This window comes from Dendronephthya gigantea, unplaced genomic scaffold (genome assembly GCF_004324835.1).
Source record: "Dendronephthya gigantea isolate DGI-Jeju-01 unplaced genomic scaffold, DenGig_1.0 000001F, whole genome shotgun sequence".
Classification (NCBI taxonomy): domain Eukaryota; kingdom Metazoa; phylum Cnidaria; class Anthozoa; order Malacalcyonacea; family Nephtheidae; genus Dendronephthya; species Dendronephthya gigantea.
The window spans coordinates 4014354-4027488 of NW_021163011.1; the positions used below are offsets into that span (position 1 = coordinate 4014354).

At 39.5% G+C, this 13135-nt stretch overlaps 24 non-coding genes across 24 annotated transcripts; all 24 read left to right on the forward strand.

The window, feature by feature from the left end:
• Nucleotides 1–305: 305 nt before the first annotated feature.
• On the forward strand, nt 306–387 carry Trnas-gcu. The gene has a single exon. It is a non-coding gene; the product is annotated as a tRNA-Ser (tRNA).
• Nucleotides 388–645: 258 nt separating this feature from the next.
• Trnar-gcg lies at nt 646–727 on the forward strand. Its single transcript has one exon. It is a non-coding gene; the product is annotated as a tRNA-Arg (tRNA).
• A 259-nt stretch (nt 728–986) lies between these two features.
• On the forward strand, nt 987–1068 carry Trnas-gcu. The gene has a single exon. It is a non-coding gene; the product is annotated as a tRNA-Ser (tRNA).
• Nucleotides 1069–1327: 259 nt separating this feature from the next.
• Trnas-gcu lies at nt 1328–1409 on the forward strand. The gene has a single exon. It is a non-coding gene; the product is annotated as a tRNA-Ser (tRNA).
• Nucleotides 1410–1665: 256 nt separating this feature from the next.
• On the forward strand, nt 1666–1747 carry Trnas-gcu. The gene has a single exon. It is a non-coding gene; the product is annotated as a tRNA-Ser (tRNA).
• A 256-nt stretch (nt 1748–2003) lies between these two features.
• On the forward strand, nt 2004–2085 carry Trnas-gcu. Its single transcript has one exon. It is a non-coding gene; the product is annotated as a tRNA-Ser (tRNA).
• Nucleotides 2086–2343: 258 nt separating this feature from the next.
• Trnas-gcu lies at nt 2344–2425 on the forward strand. Its single transcript has one exon. It is a non-coding gene; the product is annotated as a tRNA-Ser (tRNA).
• A 257-nt stretch (nt 2426–2682) lies between these two features.
• Trnas-gcu lies at nt 2683–2764 on the forward strand. Its single transcript has one exon. It is a non-coding gene; the product is annotated as a tRNA-Ser (tRNA).
• A 252-nt stretch (nt 2765–3016) lies between these two features.
• On the forward strand, nt 3017–3098 carry Trnas-gcu. Its single transcript has one exon. It is a non-coding gene; the product is annotated as a tRNA-Ser (tRNA).
• Nucleotides 3099–3347: 249 nt separating this feature from the next.
• On the forward strand, nt 3348–3429 carry Trnas-gcu. The gene has a single exon. It is a non-coding gene; the product is annotated as a tRNA-Ser (tRNA).
• A 256-nt stretch (nt 3430–3685) lies between these two features.
• Trnas-gcu lies at nt 3686–3767 on the forward strand. Its single transcript has one exon. It is a non-coding gene; the product is annotated as a tRNA-Ser (tRNA).
• Nucleotides 3768–4020: 253 nt separating this feature from the next.
• Trnas-gcu lies at nt 4021–4102 on the forward strand. The gene has a single exon. It is a non-coding gene; the product is annotated as a tRNA-Ser (tRNA).
• Nucleotides 4103–4358: 256 nt separating this feature from the next.
• Trnas-gcu lies at nt 4359–4440 on the forward strand. The gene has a single exon. It is a non-coding gene; the product is annotated as a tRNA-Ser (tRNA).
• A 260-nt stretch (nt 4441–4700) lies between these two features.
• On the forward strand, nt 4701–4782 carry Trnas-gcu. Its single transcript has one exon. It is a non-coding gene; the product is annotated as a tRNA-Ser (tRNA).
• Nucleotides 4783–5036: 254 nt separating this feature from the next.
• Nucleotides 5037–5118, forward strand: Trnas-gcu. The gene has a single exon. It is a non-coding gene; the product is annotated as a tRNA-Ser (tRNA).
• Nucleotides 5119–5374: 256 nt separating this feature from the next.
• On the forward strand, nt 5375–5456 carry Trnas-gcu. The gene has a single exon. It is a non-coding gene; the product is annotated as a tRNA-Ser (tRNA).
• A 261-nt stretch (nt 5457–5717) lies between these two features.
• Nucleotides 5718–5799, forward strand: Trnas-gcu. The gene has a single exon. It is a non-coding gene; the product is annotated as a tRNA-Ser (tRNA).
• Nucleotides 5800–6053: 254 nt separating this feature from the next.
• Nucleotides 6054–6135, forward strand: Trnas-gcu. The gene has a single exon. It is a non-coding gene; the product is annotated as a tRNA-Ser (tRNA).
• A 264-nt stretch (nt 6136–6399) lies between these two features.
• On the forward strand, nt 6400–6481 carry Trnas-gcu. The gene has a single exon. It is a non-coding gene; the product is annotated as a tRNA-Ser (tRNA).
• Nucleotides 6482–6741: 260 nt separating this feature from the next.
• Nucleotides 6742–6826, forward strand: Trnas-gcu. The gene has a single exon. It is a non-coding gene; the product is annotated as a tRNA-Ser (tRNA).
• A 256-nt stretch (nt 6827–7082) lies between these two features.
• Nucleotides 7083–7164, forward strand: Trnas-gcu. Its single transcript has one exon. It is a non-coding gene; the product is annotated as a tRNA-Ser (tRNA).
• Nucleotides 7165–7420: 256 nt separating this feature from the next.
• Nucleotides 7421–7502, forward strand: Trnas-gcu. The gene has a single exon. It is a non-coding gene; the product is annotated as a tRNA-Ser (tRNA).
• Nucleotides 7503–7760: 258 nt separating this feature from the next.
• Trnas-gcu lies at nt 7761–7842 on the forward strand. The gene has a single exon. It is a non-coding gene; the product is annotated as a tRNA-Ser (tRNA).
• Nucleotides 7843–8100: 258 nt separating this feature from the next.
• Trnas-gcu lies at nt 8101–8182 on the forward strand. The gene has a single exon. It is a non-coding gene; the product is annotated as a tRNA-Ser (tRNA).
• Nucleotides 8183–13135: the final 4953 nt, after the last annotated feature.

Here is a 13135-nt window from a genome sequence, read left to right on the forward strand (position 1 = left end):
GTAATAAAAAATAATTAGTAATAATTAGTAATTAATAATTAAGTCTCCCAATTAATTTGAACAAAAAAAATACGCAAACTTGCATCACAAATAAAAAAAATACGCAAACTTCTTTCGAATCTTTCAACGGCGTTAAAACTCTGAAACTACTTATTTGAAAAACAATATCTTCAGCCGAGGCCAAGTTCTTTCAGACATAACAAAAAGACAAAGCATCTTCCTTTTTTAAGAAATTCTTTCACCCGTCCTCGTCGGGTCTCTCAATTAATTTGAGCAAAAAAAATTGCGTCAATTATAATCACCGCGACGAGGTGGCCGAGTGGTTAAGGCGATGGACTGCTAATCCATTGTGCTCTGCACGCGTGGGTTCGAATCCCACCCTCGTCGATAACACATCCTTTGTCCTAAAGTTACCTGTCGGACTTCCATCTGTTTTTTTCTTGTTGTTTTTGTTTCGAATCTTTCAACGGCGTTAAAACTCTTAAACTACCTATTTCACGACCATATCTTCAGCAGAGGCCAAGTTCTTTCAGAGATAACAAAAAGACAAAGCATCTTGCTTTTAGAAGAAATTCTTTCACCCGTCCGCTCGTCGGGTCTCTCAATTAATATTAGCCAAAAAAATACGTAATTTGTCAACACCACGACGAGGTGGCCGAGTGGTTAAGGCGATGGACTGCGAATCCATTGTGCTCTGCACGCGTGGGTTCAAATCCCAACCTCGTCGATTACACATCCTTAGACCTAAAAGATAACTGCCGGACGTCCATCAACTTTTTCTTGTTGTTTAGGTTACGGATCTTTCAACGGCGTTAATAAAATTCTTAAACTACTTATTTCAAACACGATATCTTCAGCCGAGGCCAAGTTTTTCAAAGATAACAAAAAGGTAAAGTATTTTGCTTTTTGAAGAAATTCTTTCACCCGTCCTGGTCAGGTGTCCAATTAATTGGATCAAAAAAAATTACGTCAATTGGCATCGTCACGACGAGGTGGCCGAGTGGTTAAGGCGATGGACTGCTAATCCATTGTGCTCTGCACGCGTGGGTTCGAATCCCATCCTCGTCGATTACACATCCTTAGTCCTAAAAGATAGCTGTCGGACTTCCATCTGTTTTTCTCTTGATGTTTTTGTTTCGAATGTTTCAACGGCGTTAAAACTCTGAAACTACCTATTTCACGACCATATCTTCAGCAGAGGCCAAGTTCTTTCAGAGATAACAAAAAGACAAAGCATCTTGCTTTTAGAAGAAATTCTTTCACCCTTCCGCTCGTCGGGTCTCTCAATTAATATTAGCCAAAAAAATACGTAATTTGCCATCACTACGACGAGGTGGCCGAGTGGTTAAGGCGATGGACTGCTAATCCATTGTGCTCTGCACGCGTGGGTTCGAATCCCATCCTCGTCGATTACACATCCTTAGTCCTAAAAGATAGCTGCCGGACGTCCATCAACTTTTTCTTGTTGTTTAGGTTACGGATCTTTCAACGGCGTTAAAATTCTTAAACTACTTATTTCAAACACGATATCTTCAGCCGAGGCCAAGTTTTTCAGAGATAACAAAAAGGTAAAGTATTTTGCTTTTTGAAGAAATTCTTTCACCCGTCCTGGTCAGGTGTCCAATTAATTGGAGCAAAAAAAATTACGTCAATTGGCATCGTCACGACGAGGTGGCCGAGTGGTTAAGGCGATGGACTGCTAATCCATTGTGCTCTGCACGCGTGGGTTCGAATCCCATCCTCGTCGATTACACATCCTTAGACTTAAAAGATAGCTGCCGGACTTCCATCAATATTTTCTTGATATTTTGGTTACGAATCTTTCAACGGCGTTAAAACTCTGAAACTACTTATTTCAAAACCATATCCTCAGCAGAGGCCAAGTTCTTTGAGAGATAACAAAAAGACAAAGTATCTTGCTTTTTTAAGAAATTCTTTCAACCGTCCTCGTCGGGTCTCCCAATTAATTTGAGCAAAAAAAATACGTCAATTGTCATCACCGCGACGAGGTGGCCGAGTGGTTAAGGCGATGGACTGCTAATCCATTGTGCTCTGCACGCGTGGGTTCGAATCCCATCCTCGTCGATTACACATCCTTAGTCCTAAAGGATTGCTGTCGGACTTCCATCTGTTTTTTTTTTTATGTTTTTGTTTCGAATGTTTGAACGGCGTTAAAACTCTGAAACTACTTATTTCAAACACGATATCTTCAGCCGAGGCCAAGTTTTTTCAGAGATAACAAAAAGACAAAGTATTTTGCTTTTTCAAGAAATTCCTTCACCCCTCCTCGTCAGGTGTCAAATTAATTTGACCAAAAAAAATTGCGTCAATTTTCATCACCACGACGAGGTGGCCGAGTGGTTAAGGCGATGGACTGCTAATCCATTGTGCTCTGCACGCGTGGGTTCGAATCCCATCCTCGTCGATTACACATCCTTAGACCTAAAAGATAGCTGCCGGACTTCCATCAATATTTTCTTGATGTTTTTGTTTCGAATGTTTTAACCGCGTTAAAACTCTGAAACTACTTATTTCAAGACCATATCTTCAGCCGAGGCCAAGTTCTTTCAGAAATAACAAAAAGACAAAGTATTTTGCTTTTTGAAGAAATTCTTTCACCCGTCTTCGTCGGGTCTCTCAATTAATTTCGGCCAAAAAAAATACGTCAATTGTCATCACCACGACGAGGTGGCCGAGTGGTTAAGGCGATGGACTGCTAATCCATTGTGCTCTGCACGCGTGGGTTCGAATCCCATCCTCGTCGATTACACATCCTTGGTCCTAAAAGATAGCTGTCGGACTTCCATCTGTTTTTTTTATGTTTTTGTTTCGAATGTTTCAACGGCGTTAAAACTCTGAAACTACTTATATCAAGACCATATCTTCAGCAGAGGCCAAGTTCTTTCAGAGATAAAAAAAAGACAAAGCATCTTGCTTTTTGAAGAAATTCTTTCACCCGTCCTCGTCGGGTCTCTCAATTAATTTGACCAAAAAAAAAGTCAATTGTCATCACCGCGACGAGGTGGCCGAGTGGTTAAGGCGATGGACTGCTAATCCATTGTGCTCTGCACGCGTGGGTTCGAATCCCATCCTCGTCGATTACGTCCTAAAGGATTGCTGTCGGACTTCCATCTGTTTTTTTTTTTATGTTTTTGTTTCGAATGTTTGAACGGCGTTAAAACTCTGAAACTACTTATTTCAAACACGATATCTTCAGCCGAGGCCAAGTTTTTTCAGAGATAACAAAAAGACAAAGTATTTTGCTTTTTCAAGAAATTCCTTCACCCCTCCTCGTCAGGTGTCAAATTAATTTGACCAAAAAAAATTGCGTCAATTTTCATCACCACGACGAGGTGGCCGAGTGGTTAAGGCGATGGACTGCTAATCCATTGTGCTCTGCACGCATGGGTTCGAATCCCATCCTCGTCGATTACACATCCTTAGACCTAAAAGATAGCTGCCGGACTTCCATCAATATTTTCTTGATGTTTTTGTTTCGAATGTTTTAACCGCGTTAAAACTCTGAAACTACTTATTTCAAGACCATATCTTCAGCCGAGGCCAAGTTCTTTCAGAAATAACAAAAAGACAAAGTATTTTGCTTTTTGAAGAAATTCTTTCACCCGTTTTCGTCGGGTCTCTCAATTAATTTCGGCCAAAAAAATACGTCAATTGTCATCACCACGACGAGGTGGCCGAGTGGTTAAGGCGATGGACTGCTAATCCATTGTGCTCTGCACGCGTGGGTTCGAATCCCATCCTCGTCGATTACACATCCATATTCCTAAAAGATAGCTGCCGGACTTCCATCTGTTTTTTTTTATGTTTTTGTTTCGAATGTTTCAACGGCGTTAAAACTCTGAAACTACTTATATCAAGACCATATCTTCAGCAGAGGCCAAGTTCTTTCAGAGATAAAAAAAAGACAAAGCATCTTGCTTTTTGAAGAAATTCTTTCACCCGTCCTCGTCGGGTCTCTCAATTAATTTGACCAAAAAAAAAGTCAATTGTCATCACCGCGACGAGGTGGCCGAGTGGTTAAGGCGATGGACTGCTAATCCATTGTGCTCTGCACGCGTGGGTTCGAATCCCATCCTCGTCGATTACACATCCTTAGACTTAAAAGATAGCTGTCGGACTTCCATCAATATTTTCTTGATATTTTGGTTACGAATCTTTCAACGGCGTTAAAACTCTGAAACTACTTATTTCAAAACCATATCCTCAGCAGAGGCCAAGTTCTTTGAGAGATAACAAAAAGACAAAGTATCTTGCTTTTTTAAGAAATTCTTTCAACCGTCCTCGTCGGGTCTCCCAATTAATTTGAGCAAAAAAAATACGTCAATTGTCATCACCGCGACGAGGTGGCCGAGTGGTTAAGGCGATGGACTGCTAATCCATTGTGCTCTGCACGCGTGGGTTCGAATCCCATCCTCGTCGATTACACATCCTTAGTCCTAAAAGATAGCTGTCGGACTTCCATCTGGTTTTTTTTTGATGTTTTTGTTTCGAATGTTTCAACGGCGTTAAAACTCTGAAACTACTTATTTCAAATACCATATCTTCAGCAGAGGCCAAGTTCTTTCAGAGATAACAAAAAGACAAAGCATCTTGCTTTTTGAAGAAATTTTTTCACCCGTCCGCTCGTTGGGTCTCTCAATTAATTTTAGCCAAAAAAATACGTCATTTGTCATCACCGCGACGAGGTGGCCGACTGCTTAAGGCGATGGACTGCTAATCCATTGTGCTCTGCACGCGTGGGTTCGAATCCCATCCTCGTCGATTACACATCCTTAGTCCTAAAAGATAGCTGTCGGACTTCCTTCTGTTTTTTTCTTGATGTTTTTGTTTCGAATGTTTTAACCGCGTTAAAACTCTGAAACTACTTATTTCAAAACCATATCTTCAGCCGAGGCCAAGTTCTTTCAGAAATAACAAAAAGACAAAGTATTTTGCTTTTTGAAGAAATTCCTTCACCCCTCCTCGTCAGGTGTCAAATTAATTTGACCAAAAAAAAAGTCAATTGTCATCACCGCGACGAGGTGGCCGAGTGGTTAAGGCGATGGACTGCTAATCCATTGTGCTCTGCACGCGTGGGTTCGAATCCCATCCTCGTCGATTACACATCCTTAGACCTAAAAGATAGCTGTCGGACTTCCATCAATATTTTCTTGATATTTTGGTTACGAATCTTTCAACGGCGTTAAAACTCTGAAACTACTTATTTCAAAACCATATCCTCAGCAGAGGCCAAGTTCTTTGAGAGATAACAAAAAGACAAAGTATCTTGCTTTTTTAAGAAATTCTTTCAACCGTCCTCGTCGGGTCTCCCAATTAATTTGAGCAAAAAAAATACGTCAATTGTCATCACCGCGACGAGGTGGCCGAGTGGTTAAGGCGATGGACTGCTAATCCATTGTGCTCTGCACGCGTGGGTTCGAATCCCATCCTCGTCGATTACACATCCTTAATCCTAAAAGATAGCTGTCGGACTTCCATCTGGTTTTTTTTTGATGTTTTTGTTTCGAATGTTTCAACGGCGTTAAAACTCTGAAACTACTTATTTCAAATACCATATCTTCAGCAGAGGCCAAGTTCTTTCAGAGATAACAAAAAGACAAAGCATCTTGCTTTTTGAAGAAATTTTTTCACCCGTCCGCTCGTTGGGTCTCTCAATTAATTTTAGCCAAAAAAAATACGTCATTTGTCATCACCGCGACGAGGTGGCCGACTGCTTAAGGCGATGGACTGCTAATCCATTGTGCTCTGCACGCGTGGGTTCGAATCCCATCCTCGTCGATTACACATCCTTAGTCCTAAGATAGCTGTCGGACTTTCCTTCTGTTTTTTCTTGATGTTTTTGTTTCGAAATGTTTTAACCGCGTTAAAACTCTGAAACTACTTATTTCAAAACCATCTTCAGCCGAGGCCAAGTTCTTTCAGAAATAACAAAAAGACAAAGTATTTTGCTTTTTGAAGAAATTCCTTCACCCCTCCTCGTCAGGTGTCAAATTAATTTGAACAAAAAAAATTGCGTCAATTTTCATCACCACGACGAGGTGGCCGAGTGGTTAAGGCGATGGACTGCTAATCCATTGTGCTCTGCACGCGTGGGTTCGAATCCCATCCTCGTCGATTACACATCCATAATCCTAAAAGATAGCTGTCGGACTTCCATCTGTTTTTTTTTGATGTTTTTGTTTCGAATGTTTCAACGGCGTTAAAACTCTGAAACTACTTATATCAAGACCATATCTTCAGCAGAGGCCAAGTTCTTTCAGAGATAAAAAAAAGACAAAGCATCTTGCTTTTTGAAGAAATTTTTTCACCCGTCCGCTCGTTGGGTCTCTCAATTAATTTTAATTTTAGCCAAAAAAATACGTCATTTGTCATCACCGCGACGAGGTGGCCGAGTGGTTAAGGCGATGGACTGCTAATCCATTGTGCTCTGCACGCGTGGGTTCGAATCCCATCCTCGTCGAATACACATCCTTAATCCTAAAAGATAGCTGTCGGACTTCCATCTGGTTTTTTTTTGATGTTTTTGTTTCGAATGTTTCAACGGCGTTAAAACTCTGAAACTACTTATTTCAAATACCATATCTTCAGCAGAGGCCAAGTTCTTTCAGAGATAACAAAAAGACAAAGCATCTTGCTTTTTGAAGAAATTTTTTCACCCGTCCGCTCGTTGGGTCTCTCAATTAATTTTAGCCAAAAAAATACGTCATTTGTCATCACCGCGACGAGGTGGCCGAGTGGTTAAGGCGATGGACTGCTAATCCATTAATATGCTCTGCACGCGTGGGTTCGAATCCCATCCTCGTCGATTACACATCCTTAATCCTAAAAGATAGCTGTCAGACTACCATCAGTTTTTTTTTATGTTTTTGTTTTGAATGTTTCAACGGCGTTAAAACTCTGAAACTACTTATTTCAAATACTATATCTTCAGCCGAGGCCAAGTTCTTTCAGAAATAACAAAAAGACAAAGTATTTTGCTTTTTGAAGAAATTCCTTCACCCCTCCTCGTCAGGTGTTAAATTAATTTGACCAAAAAAAATTGCGTCAATTTTCATCACCACGACGAGGTGGCCGAGTGGTTAAGGCGATGGACTGCTAATCCATTGTGCTCTGCACGCGTGGGTTCGAATCCCATCCTCGTCGATTACACATTCTTAGACCTAAAAGATAGTTGCCGGACGTCCATCAATTTTTTCTTGTTGTTCTTGTTTCGAATCTTTCAACGGCGTTAAAACTCTGAAACTACTTATTTCAAGACCATATCTTCAGCAGAGGCCAAGTTCTTTCAGGGATAACAAAAAGACAAAGTATTTTGCTTTTTCAAGAAATTCCTTCACCCCTCCTCGTCAGGTGTCAAATTAATTTGACCAAAAAAAATTGCGTCAATTTTCATTACCACGACGAGGTGGCCGAGTGGTTAAGGCGATGGACTGCTAATCCATTGTGCTCTGCACGCGTGGGTTCGAATCCCATCCTCGTCGATTACACATCCATATAATCCTAAAAGATAGCTGTCGGACTTCCATCTGTTTTGTTTTGATGTTTTTGTTTCGAATTTTTCAACGGCGTTAAAACTCTGAAACTACTTATTTCAAACACGATATCTTCAGCCGAGGCCAAGTTCCTTCAGAAATAACAAAAAGACAAAGTATTTTGCTTTTTGAAGAAATTCCTTCACCCCTCCTCGTCAGGTGTTAAATTAATTTCAACCAAAAAATTGCGTCAACTTTCATCACCGCGACGAGGTGGCCGAGTGGTTAAGGTGATGGACTGCTAATCCATTGTGCTCTGCACGCGTGGGTTCGAATCCCATCCTCGTCGATTGCACATCCTTAGTCCTAAAAGATTGCTGTCGGACTTCCATCTGTTTTTTTCTTGATGTTTTTGTTTCGAATGTTTGAACGGCGTTAAAACTCTGAAACTACTTATTTCAAACACGATATCTTCAGCCGAGGCCAAGTTCTTTCAGAAATAACAAAAAGACAAAGTATTTTGCTTTTTGAAGAAATTCCTTCACCCCTCCTCGTCAGGTGTTAAATTAATTTGACCAAAAAAAATTGCGTCAATTTTCATCACCACGACGAGGTGGCCGAGTGGTTAAGGCGATGGACTGCTAATCCATTGTGCTCTTCACGCGTGGGTTCGAATTCCATCCTCGTCGATTACACATGCTTAGACCTAGAAGATAGTTGCCGGACGTCCATCACCATCTTTCAACGGCGTTAAAACTGTGAAACTACTACATACATCCTTAGTCTTTAAAAATATTACTTCTTTGAAAAAACATATTTTCAGCATAGGCTAAGAAATTTCTTGGATCTATTTTCGTTGGACATTTTCAGTTGGAAGTTTTCAACGTCGTTAAGCACTTTAAGTATTGTTTAACCAAATTTTACCAAAGTATTAATTTATGACGTAAATAATAGACTGAGTAGTCTCGTGGGTGCACGCGCGAGCGGGACGAGGACAAAACACGAAATTTGGAATAATTTACTATCATTTCTGGGCATGGGCGTAACTAGAACGATAATTGGGAAGGTGAATTCATATATTAAGCTTTGCCCGACAGATTTCTATTGTAAGCTATTGCACTTGCAAAAGAAATTCGTTGGGCAGAACTGGATATACTTGACGAAAATTTTTTCGGTAATTTGTCAATATAATATAATAATGGTTACGCCACTTTTTCTGGCTTGTCTAAGTGATCTTAATATCTATGCAATAATGCGTTAAATGCCGCATGGTTGTTCTTAAAAATAATACCTGTAAAATCGGTTTTATTTTTGCATTATTGCTCATATAATTGCTGCCGCAATGGAAATAAAAATTTTCCTTTGGCGGATTTAATGACGGCGCTTGTGCCTTTGTGGCAGGGATGGTTGAACTTAAAAACAGCTATAAAAATTATTAAACTATTTCCGAACCATGCAAACCAGAATTGTAGGTAGTCTGTATAGTCTATACTCCTGTTTAACACACGGAGAACATATTAGTGACGTGCATTAAAGAAAAGCAATTTACTTTGTTTAAATTTGAATGTATTTTTGAGGTCATACCATTCCGCGCTTATGCTATCTTATTTATCTATAGCCACACAGCTTATAGTCACACTTGATCATGATTTTATTAATCACTTGCAACGGACAATAGAAATACGCAAAACATATTGCCCTGGGACTTCAAAACTTTGTTGGTTTCAAACGCCGTGCTTCTCAGGCGCAGAACGCATTTAAAACAAGGAAAAGTTCGGCACACGAGAAACACGACGTTTAAAACAGGCCTTGGCCTTACTGTTAAATGTCATCGATGCATGAAGTGTATTGTCCGTTCAATGTCCTTTAAGGTAATAAAATGTGGTTGAATATAAGGAGAAATTCAAACTTGGTATACTCTTGGAGAGGAAAGGAGCACTCGAAGAAGTTTAGGGAAAAGTTGGACGAATCTTGCTCAGGTACATGGTCATAGACTCATGGTTTGTTTAAAGAATCTTGATCTTTGCGGGCTTTGCAAATTATTTCAATAGTCGTCTTGTTTTGAATGGCCAGAAGCAGAACATAAGCCATGCAGTGGTCGAAGTAGAGGCATATCCTTGCTGATTTTCACCGCTAAATCTGGTTATTTTGATTCAAAATGTAAAAGGCAAGTGAGCTGTTAACTTAATTTTGTTTTCCCTTCGTTATTTCATTTCAGAACTGACTACGGCGCAGAAAAATGGGCAAGGCGGATACACAAACGCTTGCTTGCAGCGAATAATAGGTATTGTCATATATTCAGTAATATATATGTATCAGTTTGCATTCATTTTGTGACTTGAAATAACTCGTTTGTACACGGTATGCAAACTAAAATATAGTTTAATTGAAATTTTGGACACTTCTAAATTGTTCTAAATTATTCGCAAAAAATGGCTTTCCCGGCTTTTCCTCGTGTGAATACTCGTCCGTCAGCGCTTCATGTTAGTTTTCTACAGGAAAAGACCAATTTAAAAGTGAAATTTGATCCCTATATTTATCCGTATTGTTATATGTACTTTATGCTAGACTTTATGTTCGGAGTGTGTTTTATAATTCCAAAGTATCTTATCGTGCTGTAGTTATTCTTTTGCTTCCCATGTCAAGTTTTATCACAAAACAAAAAGTCGGAAAGCAAGTCACGTTAACTAAGGTTTTTATGCCCGTGAATTTTAGTTTTACCCAGGTTTTCTTTTTTAGAGAGGAAGAATCGTCGGAGTGGAGAGATGTCGGACCTGCCTTGGGGCATTTATATGCACGCAAATACAAAACTCGATTTCGTTGAAAATATGCATGAGTATAAAATATGCATGGCTTTGTCTTTTTTGACTGAGATATGCGGAACACTCTTCTGTTCACCTCCTTGATTTTCAATTTTTCGGATTGCGGTTTTTGCATGAATTAACCTGGTCGGGTCAAGCGCATGCGGAGGAAATACAAGTGACTCTGGGGCCCCATCACTTATATTTTCTCCATCTTGAACGACAATAGTCCGGACATGCAGAAAAATATCGCTCACAGAGCGCCTAAAACATAAAAATGCATGAGAAATTGTATTTCTAGAAGGAAGTAATAGTCGAGTGTTTTAGTTTTCTCGGGACCATGAAAAAAACGATGATTATTTCCCACAAAATGTGCATGACATTTTGTATTCGCGTGCGCAATGCAAAGGCCTTGGACGAGTGGAGTAGGAAATGTTGGAGGTTTGTAATCGGGGTTTGAGTGCTTATTTTAAATGCTTTATACATAAGTCATATTTCTGTCTTGTATATCACATTTTTGTATATCTACGTTAGAGGCCAGATGATGAGGGATCGTCGCAGGATCAGATGATTGTCGCAGGATCCGATGATTGTCGCAGGATCAGATGATGGAGGATCGTCGAAAGATCAGATGATGGATGATCGTCGCAGAATCAGATTATGAAGGATCGTCGCAGGATCACATCGAAGATATGATGGACGACGAGACGGGTGAACAAGTGGAAATTAGTTGAGGTACATACTATAGGTTTACTAATTACAGTAATGCATGCATGCTTAATGTAAGTGCATGATTTATTCTCGGACTGATTCCTCCTGGTGGTCTAAACTTATATTCACACATCAAGTGACAAGTTTTCGGCAATGCACGATAACAGGAAATTTCTCACAACTCCTAGTTTTGTCACTTGCGTGTGAACGACTTAACAGCTGCGGAAGATGCATGATGGCTTTAAAGCGTTGAAATGAAAGTAAGAATGTAATTAGCATAGCCAACGCGCACGCAGCGAGAAAATATTATCGAATTCGTATTGGCCTCATTTTAGATTAATACGAATCAGGGTAGTCCAGAGTACTTATATGATTATATAAGTTCTCTCTGTTCATGCGACCGTTTGTGGCATCAAAAATTATTCTTTAGTTTTTGAACATTTAAATTCCGGAATTATTTAAGTTTGAAATGAAGAAGAAATTACTTTTGATGTTTAGACACTAGCACTTTTCTGTTTCCCCTGTTGGTATTAAATTTTCGGATTTCGATATTCTGGTTAATATCAAGCATGCAGGAAATAAACGTAATCTAATCATTTTAACTAATTTCATGAAGAAGTTTCTATAAGTAGGAAAATAATACCTCCTATATTACATGATATATTACATTGCATAATAACTGCATTTATATAATGGAGGGATATCTGGGGTATAGTGTTTAAGTGTAGGTTAATATTATATAGTATCCTCTTATTTTAAAAGTGAACCATTTAAAAAGAGCTTTTGCATTTTGACACACTTACTATGTTGTTTGATTCCTTGCACGCCCCATCGTTGAGATGTTGTTAAAGAAGAACGCAACTGTCAGTTGGAATGGAGCAACAAAAGGAAGCGAAATTTGGTACACTGTTTACCGAAGGTAAATATACGGTGCCAAAGGTAAGGGACATCATTGATTTAGCCATTTTAAGTGAGTTGCATGTTGAGCCCGATTACGTTTATTTCCTCCATTTTCAACCATGATCCAGAACGTATAAAAACATAAACCGTGCATGAAGTGCATGTCATAGTAGGGACAGTACTCATAGTAGAAGAGTGTTATTGTTTACATCGGTTTCGGATGAAAAGCATGCAAGTCGTGAATATTAAGCATTTCTTTCCAAAATGCCAGGTTTTCAAAAAAATGTATGATCATAACTAAGTATTTTGAATGATTTTTGGTGCCCTTGTCGGTCAAAGCGCAGTCATTAAAATTTTCAACAGCCTGTTGTTTTGCAACGGAAGATATGCGCGCCTCGCACGTTAGACCACCACCAGGAATCAGTTGACGAAGCTCAGGAATTGCATAGCACTATGCAATTCCTGGAACTTAGTTCGGATAAACCGACCTAAAACACTCAAATATAAATGAAAACCTGAACCGTCATTGCGGATGATTTCTAAATAAAAATACCAAATTCGGGCCGGTTAGGTAACCTGAAATTCAGGTTATCTTTGGAGGGTTTTTCTCCGGGTACTCCGGTTTCCCTCCTTTTCGTTTGGCTTTAAAAAACAGTGTCTATGTCTAGGGCCAAACGTGTGTTCGCTGATGCCGGCGAAAAGATTTCTTGCACATTTAACACATGAACTGTTAAACATGCGAGTGTTTGGCTTCTGGGTTGGATTCCCAGAACACTGACAGTGTATGCAACAGTAATTTGGCCGGTCCTTGAATACGCATGCCAAGTATGCCATTTTAACATTCCTGAATATTCAGCTGTGAAGAGTTCGAAGTCCTTACTAAAATGTGCGTTGAGAATAATCGCACCGTCAAATGGTATGCCCTCCTTATAAGAACGACCTGAGAAACTTTGTGACAACTTTTTTAAGAATAACTTTCAACTACAGCCTACAGGATATTTTACCAAATAGTTTTTTACTAGTTATGAATTAAGATCATTACATGTGAAATTGAAATAGCTGTTGGAACTTGGAACAGAGGGCAAGCAAGAAAAAAAGCAAGTTCGAGTTACTTATCCTCCAAAAGGGCACCCTGATTTTTTCAAGAAAGGGAATATCTGGAAGACGTAAATACTAAATACAGGAATTTAATCCTTGAGATTAGGTTATGATTAGGTTTAGTGTTTATGG